The sequence below is a fragment of the Podarcis vaucheri genome, assembly GCF_965113315.1.
Source record: "Podarcis vaucheri genome assembly, chromosome: 6".
Taxonomy (NCBI): Eukaryota; Metazoa; Chordata; class Lepidosauria; order Squamata; family Lacertidae; genus Podarcis; species Podarcis vaucheri.
The window spans coordinates 36275656-36288233 of record NC_138764.1 but is presented as its reverse complement, the minus strand read 5'-3'; the positions used below and the strand labels follow the sequence as shown (position 1 = coordinate 36288233).

Below are 12578 nucleotides of genomic sequence, written 5' to 3'. Positions count from 1 at the left end.
CATGATTCCTATTTGCTCTTTCTTCTGTCTGCTTTTTCATTTATGCTAAAAGACGTGTTTTATTTTTACAAGGATGAAATAGACTTGACAGATGCTACGGCAAAAGATGCTTCACGAGAGCAGGGAAAGTCCAAATAAAGGGAAGGACAAATATTCCAGAGTTCGAAATGACACAGAAGACAAGAAGTGAAGTTCAGTTTGAAGGCTTTCCCACACACACTTCAGCTCAGCGCTTCACCAAAAAGTCTCAGCGAAGTTGGATGCCAGAAAGATTGCAAATGACACGCCAAAGTAGATTTCTCTATTGGATTTCTTTTAAAACACTGATTTGTATCAGAGTCAGAGAGAATGTTCAACCACTCTTGTCTCTAAGTCCCAACAAGCAATAGAGCTACGCTTTATTTGTATTATTATTTTATTATCCAGATGAAGACCCGCAGCATTTTGCTAAGATATTTGTGGAGCGTATGTGTGGGGAGAGGAGAACTTCCCAATAACCAATGCCAAAAATGAGACAATCTTTTCGAACTTGTATAGTGCTCAGGCCTGGGAAGGAAGGCCTACTCTGGGTGTAGATATGGCTGTACGGGCGCCATTTTGGAGGGGGAAATGACCACACTCTAAGGCCCAGCCTTTCTCAATCTTGGGTCCCCAGATGTTTTTGGCCTACAACTCCCATCACCCCTAGCTAGCAAGGCCAGAGGTCAGGGATGATGGGAGTTGTAGTCCAACAACATCTGGGAACCCAAGGTTGAGAAACACTGCGTCTAAGCCAAGAACCACAGGAAAGCTTTAAAATGGAAAGCTACAACACACACACACACACACACACTCCAGATTATTCCTCAAAACAACTGAATGCCAATGTTATCACCACAGGCCAGACGGTTGCTGCCGCCATGCCAACTTCCAGGAGCAGGCTGGCTCTCTAAGACCATTCCCAGGTGGCAAACCTGTTCCTTGTGTGTCCCATTCGTAAAATAGAAACCATCGTGACTGACCACACAGAGCTCTTTTGTGGACAGATGTAAAGCCCTGTTTGGCAGTGCCATCTAAGCAGCGCTAGTGATCCTGCCTCCCTGAAGAGCATCAGAGGCCGTGATTCTCTCTTTGGCTGCCACTGGGCCCTAAGAAATAAAGCCCCTCACATTTCAAATGGGGGGGGATATTTCAGGGTAGTGGGGAGGAAGTTTCCAGCATTATTTAAAAGGGGGTCTTTCCATGCCAAATCACCTGATTTTAATAGTCGACCGTGCTCTCACGACTCAGATTTTCAAAATATTCCCCTGCGCCCAATTTTGGACCAAAAAAATCTTAAAATATTATTTTGAGCTTATCTCATAGGTATCTACACATAATAATTTTTTTTTTGAAGAAAATCTGAGTTGTGAGAGCACATGGCACCAGGTGATTTGGTGTGGAATGACCCAAGAAGCACTTTGCTGTACCTCATACTATAGCAATGTTATCAACACAGGCCAAAAGGTCTCCGTTTTATGAAGCAATGGAATGTGTGCCTTTGGCATGCGTACTTAGCGCATAGTTTATTGCTTTTTATTTGCATACTGTTTATTACAGTAGTCAATCAGAGTGCAGAATGAGAGACATAGATGCCCCTTGTCCTCCCTAAATGATACCCATGGCTGGAGGGTGGGCCCTTTTCGCTTGTGTTTTTGAGAAGACGGCAAGTGCCTTGTCGTTTACTTATTGCCCCCACAGCGGGCATCCATTCATGCGTAGTTCCACCCTCTCTGAATCTTAGCCTGTAATATAATCGACTGGAGCAAAACATCACCAACCTATATGGAGACTGTGAGCGAAATAAATCAGAAACATGAATGGACAGCAGGCAGGAGGACCACAGAGAGGAAGACAAAACATGGGAATCCGTAGAGGGAGGCCGAACTCTAGGGAAAGATTGCAGTGGCGCCAGTAGGGTACAAAACATTGAGGAGCCAAGGAAAGAAAAGCATCTTTTAAGCCTCTTTTATATATAATCTGTTGGTGGATGGCATTTTCAGTTGGGCTTTTGTCACCCCTGACGCTGGTATTTGTGAATTGCTGGATTCTGAGAGGAGTTGTAGGAGGACACACTCTTAAAGGATTAAGTGGAAGATAATGGAAGGAGAAAAAAAAGTTTGGATGAGAAATGCCCTGTTTTGCAGTTCTACTTTAAACAGGTCACAAAACTGTAATTTGACTCACAGTAAAAAAAAAGGGCAATCAAATATTTTGAAACAAATATACTCTGAAGTTTCCATCACAGTAAGGATAAACAATACCAGTCCAACCCTGGTGGAGATTTGAAGACTCACTCCACACTCTCCCTTTTTGTTCATCCTAGCTTTAGAACATCAAGGGAGCCCAAATTGGAAAACAAAACTACACGACCAGGCTATCTGCTGATGATTTAATGATTATGACACCTGAACAGCCAAACACGGAAGCAGCAATACTTCGATTGCTCAGCAACTTTGCAACATTACCAGGTTTTCAAGTTAGCTTCTCAAAATCTGGAGCTTTATGCTTCAATGTACCACCTAAGATCCAAGAAGTATTCACAGAACTCACAGGCGTTAGACTCCGTCACACGAAGCTTAAGATACTTAAGAAGAATTATCACAAGAAACCTTAACACACTCTATTCACAATCCCCCTGTATGGCAAACAATTCTAAGAAAATTGAAGGGGGGAAATGGAGCAAACCCTCCCAGGCAGATCAGCAATGGTAAAAGTGAGGGTCTTATCAAAATTGCTGTTTCTATTCCAATCACTCCCAACTTGGATTCCACTCAAACAGATATGAAAGTGGCAGAAAAGTAGGTTTTTCCCCCAGTAAAAGACCCAGAATAAATGCCAAACTTCTGTACCTCCTCACAGTGTAAGGAAGCTGGGTCATCCCAAAACTGAAGCTATATTTTATTGCTAACAAAGTAAGATGTAAAAAGGTAAACGTAAAGGAACCCCTGACCATTAGGTCCAGTCGTGACCGACTCGAGCGTTGCGGCGCTTATCTCGCTTTATTGGCCAAGGGAGCCGGCGTACTGCTTCCTGGTCATGTGGCCAGCATGACAAAGCCGCTTCTGGCGAACCAAAGCAGCGCATGGAAACGCCGTTTACCTTCCCGCTGGAGCAGTACCTATTTATCTACTTGCACTTTGACGTGCTTTCGAACTGCTAGGTTGGCAGGAGCAGGGACCGAGCAACGGGAGCTCACCCTGTTGCGGGAATTCGAACCACCGACCTTCTGATTGGCAAGTCCTAGGTTCTGTGGTTTAGCCCACAGCGCCACCTGCATCCCTAAGTAAGATGTACCATCCCTTTTATTTTAGATCAGGCACGTCCAACTCCCAAGAGACTGAGATCTACTCCCAGTATAAAAAAACTGACAGTGATCTACCCATTGTCATTGGAGGGAGGAGGAGCATGTGTGGGGATTGTCCAGAGTTATTGAGCTTTTCGGGGAAGACTCAGAGTCGTTTACCTTTTTTTGCGGGGGGGGGAGGATTGCCCAGAATTCTTGAGATTTTTTTACGGTAGTGGGCCCACAGTTGTTCAGCTTTCTTTGGGGAGGGATCAATAAGGATCCCGCGATCTATCAGGATCACAAGGGGATCTACCAGTGGATCGTGATCCACCTGTTATACATGCCTGTTTTAGATGATACTACAAAACAATGGGTCCAATTTAAAGAGAACTGAGAGAGGAAATTCCAACCTCCGCATATCCCTTCTTAAAGCAAAAAATTTAAAACTGGCCTAAGAATTTGAAAACGAATTCATACAAACCATGCTTAATACCTGGAAAGCGAAAGCAGGAATCCTAACTCCAGCCCATGGACACCCATCTACTTCCACAACACTTCATGACAATCTGATACGGCCAGATGGAGGGTCTATTTATTTGTATTGTTTGCTATTCCTATGATCTTGTTTACAAAAACCAGTAAGAAGTTATTCGAGGGGGGAAAGGGCAAGCAACCGATAAGTGGTGTGTCAGCTAAGATGGCCAACAGTGTATCCTTTCAGATGGAATTACCAAAGTAGGAGAAAGGGGTGGGGGAGAGAGAGAGAAATATCCTATAGCAGAGCTACGTGTCTCCAAAGGGGGGGGGTCATTAAAATTTGGCAGTTTCTCAGAAGAACAATGTGCTGCACTCATGTGTTCAGTATGGGGTACTATTACTAATCTGCTGTGATTCAGGATGCATAATAGTCAAAATTGCAAACAGTATCATCCTAAGAGTTCAAAATGTTAAATAAAAAAGAGAGGAGGAAAGAAAAAACTCTCAGTAAAAGGAAGGCATGGTACTTGAGGATGTAGCTGACTCCAACTGGCAAATTCTTTGCCATCCCATCTTCCGAGTCCTAGAAATACAGTTGACCTCGGCTAATAAATTTCCCTAAAACCTAGACATACTCTTGGCCTTAATCCCAAATTCACATAAGAAGCCATTTCATAGGCAAGAGTCTTATTTATACTTACTTGACTCCTGTAATATTTTATCTGAGGTGGCACTTTCATCAAACCCCCACTACTGAATGAACTGCCTCTTTTACTTTAAAGTTTTTTTGGGGGGTTGTTTTTTTAAAAAAGCTAATCTAGTAAAATCCCATAAATATCAGGAGGCTTTAGTTCCCTACATTCAGATGGGAAAAAGACTGAGGAGAAACCACATTAGCATTAAAATAATGGTAGCATCCAGACGGAGGCTGACAAAGCATTCATTTTTTACATCTCCTGTCATCATGCCAGCTGTCCCTGACTATCGAGATGCAGAGCCTTCAAAAAGAATGAGAAATTCAGGGAAGAGGAAACTGCTAAGCCCGAAAGATTACAGACACACTTTTTTTTTTCAGCTTCAAGAGGCCTGGTCCCCATCTCTACCCTCAACTGCACTCCAGCCTACAACCTCGCCACCAATATTAATTATTTTCTATCCTATTTCATGAGGGATGTATTTGTAACATTTCAACCCTCAATGCAAACTAGTAAAGTATTTATATAATCCAAAGATTGCCCCTACTACTTTTGCTTTATGGCTAGTAAGAGATCTAATAAATAGTATATTAATAGTAAATTAAATAATAATCGGTGTCTCCCCTCATCCAAAGCCACCCCAGTAGCAAACACACTGTTCTCGGTGGCTCTTTCCACGTGACACAGTTCAATATGGCCACCTAAGAATTGCATTCTGTAAGAAGTTGGCCCTTTTCCGCAGAAATAGATATAACGGAACTCCCCTATCCAAATCTCTTGGATGTATGGACTTTTGCTACGCGTATTCAGTGTGAAGAAAACAAAGGATCATAGGCTCGCTGTCATGTGGAGATAAGGAAAAGGTGAGTCAGACAACAAAATGAATATCCACTTGGCTCTGTAGGAGCCAAGTATATAGAAGGTTGTGGAGTCCAGTATATAGAAGGTTGTGTATCAGGCAAAAGCATCAACTTGGAATCTGAAAGCCATGAATCATAGAGGGCTGACCTGCAAATCACAACTGGTGATGGACCTGGGAATCGGGGATGGGGATTGGAGGAGAAGGTCAAGAGCAAGGCTCAGTAAGCTGCAGAGTTGGAGGGATAGAGATGGAGGAGTACCCACATCCTCTAGCATTCAACTTAGTGCTTACTAAGCAGGTATGTAGGTAGTGCTGAATTTTCTAAGTAGCGCTTATGGAGTAGGGCTTGATGGAATTAAGACTAAAAAGATTTGTTACCATTCTGCTGGTTCAAGTCGTACAAAGTTCAAGTGGTGTTCATGTGAACCACAACGACATGTGATTCAGTCCAATGATGTCCCCCCATACCTGTGCATTACTTTTCAAAATGGCACCAACATTGACCCCTCCCTCGCCACTGCAGAGTTTAAACAGTGTTACTGTTCTTGAATGAGTCAGCTCAACACTGGTTGCAGGGCAACGGGAAACATTCAAGGTGCCTTGAAATCAATGGGAAGAACAAAGGCGCTTATTTCCTCTATAGGGGAGTGATTATTCTGTGGTAGCAGAAGACAATCCACAGGGTTTTCTGGGGACAGCTGAAAGTTAGCCACACTTCTACCTAGCTTGCTTCTTTACCCCCATCATTCCGGTGGTTATGCAGGTATGCAGGAATAATATTTGGACATTAGCTCTGTGCTCCATTAAGTTTAAGGGTTGCTATTCTGACTGCCTCCTACACAGGATATGTTAAGGAGACAGAGAGGAATTTCCTCTTACTGCATCCTCGATCCAGCTCTTCTGAACACTATTGCACCTACTCTAACAACATTCTAGCCTTTTCTCTTGTGTCAACAGTTCAAGCTTCATATATAGGACTGAGTTGCTATTTTTCTTAAAAGGAAGTTTTTCCACCAGCTAATATTAACAGCAATGTTTTCCCGAATTAAGGAAGAAGAAGAAGAAAGTCAATGGAACCATTTTATATTTTTAAAACATTCCCCTCCAGGGCTCACAAGCCAAACAGTACAGCATTGTGCTAGCACATGGAACAGGCTATAAACAGACTGTCTGCCTTTGCTGTTAAGCTGAGAAAAGTCAGCATAAAAGGTGGACAAGGAAATCTGTACGCTACACATTTGCTGTTTACAAGGCATATGTTGAAAAAGTTTTGCCAGTAGAACAAGATGACATTTTTTTTTCGATCTGGGATCGTTCCCTTGCCATTGCAGAGCCCAGGATTCTATATCCAACACGTTCTGAAAATGCAAACCCTTCCTAATTTAAGTTATGTCAGTTACCACCAGGTATAGACAGTATTTACTTATCTCCCCGTTACCTGGCATGAAAGGGCAATATCACTTCTCATGCTGCCATCAGTTCTCCATACACCACAAAGTGCTGTATTCCAGCAAGGGAGATTGCTGGAACAGCAAACACCCTACAATTAAAAAGACAGCTAGGCAAAAAGACAGTGCTGGAGGTGAAGAAGCAAAACCGAAAGAAAGGTCAAAAGTGTAATGGCATATAAAAGTCAACTGCTCTACGGGCGGATAGCTTTGCGTCAATTCATAATTTTATTGTATACCTAACAGACGCAGGAGCTGGATTTTTACTGTTTGCTGGAGGAAATACTTGTCAGTAAGTATCCTGGATAATTTAATGTTCTGGCACGATGTTAACACTTCACACTAGGAATCTCGGCTTCTCTAACTATATTAAATAACTAAGTTAATGCAGTATTTAAAGGTGTTTCCTGGCACAGTCTTTACCTTATGCCAGGAATGGGGAACTGGTGAACCCCCAAATGATATCGGATTGAAATGTCTACCGTTCCTGATAACTGGCCTTGCTTCTTGGAGTTGATGGGAGTTGAGAGTCCAGAAAACATCTAGAGGCCACAGGTTCTGCATCTCTACCGTGTGCTATTGTCAATACTGATAAGAAAAAACAACACCTTTCCGAAACAACACAAAAAATGCCCATGGAACATGGCCATGCTTTCTTTCCATTACCATCGGCGGTGGCATATGTACCGACAAACATTTCTACCACAGTCTTACTGCACTTCCTGCTTATGCGTCCCAGAGCTATCATGAAAGTGTCTAGACATGTCCAAATATGTAAAATCCAGTCTCTTTTCTGTGATCCTAGGGAAACTGCGTAGCACTTTATGGTATAATCTAGGAAGCCAGATGTGGCCAGGAATCCCTCACAGGGAAACCACCGTTGACGTTGCCACGATAGAACAAAAAAGGCTCCTTAAGCAAGCACCGTGAATGAATGGATTTTACGTCACCAGTATAAAAGCTACTCATCTTCCACAATGAAAGATGTAGTTACACCCCACAAGCTGCATAACATGGAAATGTACTTTTATTCCCGGGGATGTGTGATCTACAATGCTTTAAAATTCTGACTGACAAAGCAGGATGTCAAAGTAAGAATTATGCATTGCACATGCAGCTATAGAATCACAGAATTGTAGGGTCGGAAGGGACAGGAGTCGAGGTTGTTTTTTGGAGAGCACAATTCCAAACCTTGCTCGTCTCTTTCCTAAGATCTGTTTCTAGTCTCATGGAGAAATAAGAGAATTATGAAATTTCACTCCTCCCACCAGCCCGAACCCATCACGCCACTCCGTTTAGATGAACCAGGAACATCAGGTATGAAATAACATCAAGTTTTGGAAACCAGTCGTGCTAAGAGGTTAGCTTTGCATGCCACCATTTGCTTTATTCACAAGCGTGTAATATTGGGGTGGGCAGGTCCTTGTGCATTCCTAAATAGAAACGCTGTTGTCAACCATCACTCTTAAAGCACATGCATGATTTCTTGGCTGCCAGCAAGTCTTCCCTATCGGTAGGAAAAGATGACATCGTGTCTGCTTACGTTTTCTCCTTCTCAAAGGCTTTTCCTCCCAGGAACACAAAGCTGCCTAAATGCGGAGGTCCCGTGACATTATAAATGCCCACTCTTCCGCAGGAAGGCCTTATCTCCAAGAGCAATGCCATGCGTGGCTAAGGATGGACAGGATGCCAAACAGAAACTGATATAGACGACTTTGCAAAGAAGAAGAACAGAGAGTGAATAGCGATAATTTCCTGGAGCGAAAAGACTTCCAGCCACGATGAGATGCGCGATGGGGTCCCTCATCCCGCAGCACCAAGTGGTGATTTGCATGTGTGAATGTGACATCAGAAAGCAAATGACACAGAAGAAACACTCGTATCATCTCACCAGCACCTGACACGCCCAGTGTATTTCAGTGGGCTCGGTACATGAAAGAAGAAAAGTCAAGAGATTGCTGTGCATTTGTGACCTACAGATTTTGCACATTATATATGACCTGGAAGTGAATGCAGATGTGGAGCTGACACAGTCACCTGCTTCTCACACAACATCTTGCCTCTCTCCTGTAGTAAAATTCTTGCCTCTCTCCCGTAGTAAAATGTGTGGACTGGGCACCAGATGTGACTATTGGGCATGTATCTTACTGTGAGCAAGTGGGACTTTGGTACATCGAACTCCGTTAAGATTTAATGCAGAATGTTTTCTGCTTATAGTACAGTAATGCGCGTAGAAGTTTGCATTTTTATTATTATTATTTCAGAGTCAGATCACAGTTATCTGCATTCCAAAAGTGACAGGGCTTCAATCTTTTAAAGGACTGTGAATGTTAGCATAAATTAATGGAACTCATTGCAACAGGATGTAGTATCAGCCATTCATTTTAACTTTGCAAGGCGATTAGACAAATGGATGGAGGCGGGGAAGCTGAGAAGCAAGTACAGAGGGTACAGAGGAACTGAGCCCACAGCCAATAGGGGGATGAAGTATGAGATTTAGTTAGTTAGTTAGTTAGTTAGTTAGTTAGTTAGTTAGTTAGTTAGTTAGTTGCCAGGCTTCCTGGAAAGGAAGATAAAGGTAAAGGTAAAGGGACCCCTGACCATTAGATCCAGCCGTGGCCGACTCTGGGGTTGCGGCACTCATCTCACTTTATTGGCCGAGGGAGCCAGCTTACAGCTTCCGGTTCATGTAGCCAGCATGACTAAGCCACTTCTGGCGAACCAGAACAGTGCACGGAAACGCTGTTTACCTTCCCGCCGGAGCGGTACCTATTTATCTACTTGCACTTTGAGGTGCTTTCGAACTGCTAGGTTGGCAGGAGAAAGGACTAAACAACGGGAGCTCACCCTGTTGCGGGGATTCTAACCACCGACCTTCTGATCGGCAAGCCCTAGGCTCTCTGGTTTAACGCACAGCGCCACCTGCGTCCCTCGGAAAGGAAGGTACTGAAGTATAAAATACAAGCTTCTAAGTGATTCCTGCTTCAGTCTGTGATGGGAAAAGCTGCACTGACTTTTTGAAATAAGGTTACTCAAAAAAAAAAAAAAGGGGGATATGTGCACCTCCTTCCCAAACGTTTGGTGAACCCATTGCCCATATCAAAAGAAATATGACAAATTAACAGACACAGTCATAAGTGAAATTCCGTTTTGTGCGAGTGGACTTCCATTTGCATAATGGGACTTAATAGCTTAGTCAGTAGAAAATGAGACTCTTCATCTCAGGATCATGGGTTTGAGCCTCATGTTGGACAAAAGATTCCTGTATTGCAGGGGTTTGGAGTAGACCAGTGTTTCCCAAACTTGGGTCTCCAGCTGTTTTTGGAACTACAATTCCCATCATCCCTGACCACTGGTCTTGCCAGATAGGGATGATAGGAGTTGTAGTCCAAAAACAGTTGGAGACCCAAGTTTGGGAACCAGGGATTAGATGAACCTCAGGGTCCCTTCCAACTCTTATGATTCTACAATTCCCTTTGCCTCTTTCCCCTGTGCTTAAACTCTGCTGCTGGGGACAATACCTCTGATTACGAACTTAATTTGTTCTGGATGTCCGTTCTTAAGCTGAAACCGTTCATAACCCAAGGCGCGCTTTCGCTACTGGCACCTCCCGCTGCTGCAGCGCTGCCGGCGTATGACTTCCGCTCGCATCCCGGGGCAAAGTTCGCAACCGGGAGCATCTACTTCCGGGTTAGCGGAGCTTGTAAACCGCAGCGTTTGCAAGGAGGACGGTACGTAACACAAGTTTCCACTGTATTCCTACGCTAAGGTGTCATGCAAAGAGCTTAAGCAAGGATTAGCAACTCTACAATCACTACATCCAGCATGACAACAAAAGGAGGACTACATATTTAGTTTATCTGCACATGGTTTATACTCTCACTGAAATAAAACCGGAAAGCATAATTTAAATACTAATTTAAATGGGGGTCTTTGTGGTCGGTGTGTGTGTTAAAAAAAAATAATCATTCATCAGTAAGTCAGGTATGTTGACCCCAAGGTTTCCTGGAATGCCTCCACGAATATAAGAGTGACATCATGTCTGTTCACTTGTCTCCTGTTGATAAATTAGCCAAACCACATAGGTAAGAGGAGCTTTCTTCTGAATTAGGACAGCAGCAGTTTGATCATCCTATATGTTTGTTCAGTCGACTGCTTAAGTGACCAAATTCTATTTGTAGTCATTGTGACAACGAAAGCTATGTCGGTTTAGGTGACATCTGCGTCAGTGGTTTCCCTCCCCCCCTTCCTGACTGGAACTTATATGGCCTGAGACAGAAACGAACTCATAGGATATGAGGTCAGCACAATCCTCTGGAAATTTCTCCACAAATATGTGGACCTCCATGTTCAGTGAGATGTATGCTTCTGCATTCCAGTTCCTGGAAATGAGGGACCAGATATGAGGTAGCTAACCTTTTTTGAGCCAAGAGCCACATTGTCCCATAGACAATGTCTGTAAATTACCTTGAGACGTACATGTAAAAGCACTTTCCCAGCATTGGGAAGGAGCGGGGGAGGGGCTCCCAGGACCCTGCCAGCGCCCCGTGCTTCCTTCCTAAAGCCCAGCGCCACACTTAGCCAGCTTTGGGAAGGCAACATGAGGGCTGGTGTGTGTGTGTTCACTTTTGGTCTTGTTCCTCACACAGCCTCCACAAGGCAGTGTGTGGACCACAAGTTCCCTGTTGAAGTACCCTTGCAACCCACTTGGCATGAAAAGTTGGACCGCTCTGTTCCACATGGACCTCCATTGATCATCATCCCAGGCTGTACTGATGTGCAAGCAGGAGACTAGTTCTCTGCCAGTTTTAACGCAGTTAAGGTATCCCACAAAATATGGATGAATGTGTTTCTCAATCTTGAAAGAGCTTTATTGGTTCCCACTTTCTTTTCAGGCACAATTCACGATGCTGGCCATTTACCTTCCCGCCACAGTGGTATCTATTGTATCTACTTGCACTGGCGTACTTCCGAACTGCTAGGTTGGAAGGAGCTGGGACAGAGCAACTAGAGCTCACCCCATCTCATGGATTCAAACCGCCAACCTTCTGATTGGCAAGCCCAAGAGGCTCAGTGGTTTAGACCACAGTGCCACCCGCTCCCAATAAAATGGCACTGGACCAAGGACTTGACCACCAATTAATACTGGCAGTTGAGGCCCTTCTCGGAGTTCTCCCATGTCACAGGTTAGCCAGGTGTTACCAGAAAGAGTACCTAGTTTTTAAACTCCTTTCCTAGAGAAGTTCACCTAGAGCCTTTCACTGGGCACCTAACCAAAACCACCCTATTTTCCTGAATTTATAGTTGACATCATAGCTTTTAAGGCATTTTTTCCTATTGTTCTATTTTTTAGTTGCTGTTTAGTTATGTATTGCTTTTATAATCTATCCAGTGGATTCTATGAATACGAAGGGAGGGTAAAGGGGGGACGTCTATATAAATAACGTTGACACAAGTGATAATTTTATTAAAGCTAGAACTATTCTCAGACTTTCAGCTTTGACTAACTTGCACATTCTTCGGATTGCGATATTAAATCTAAAATTCACGCAGACCTCTTTCCACCCAAGGGGTGCTCATTAATTCTTTGCTCTGGCTATGTGGCTTTTATTTTGCGAGCAGGCGGTCACCTAAGTTACATAGTGATATTTTGCTCTTTGAATGGATGACTGAAGCTTACCTAGCGTGCTGGATCTTTTGTTCTTTTTCACCCCATCTCTCCTATTGTTTGCCATGGCCTTGTTGTTCCGTCATGTGTAAAATTAGATTCTAAGCTCCTTGGAGAAAGG

The 12578-nt window shown here is 43.6% G+C and overlaps 1 protein-coding gene across 4 annotated transcripts in view; it reads right to left on the bottom strand.

Annotated features, from left to right (window-relative positions):
- Nucleotides 1–12578, bottom strand: part of DDAH1 (dimethylarginine dimethylaminohydrolase 1) — a 128564-nt gene that overhangs the window by 105559 nt on the left and 10427 nt on the right. The window lies entirely within an intron of this gene.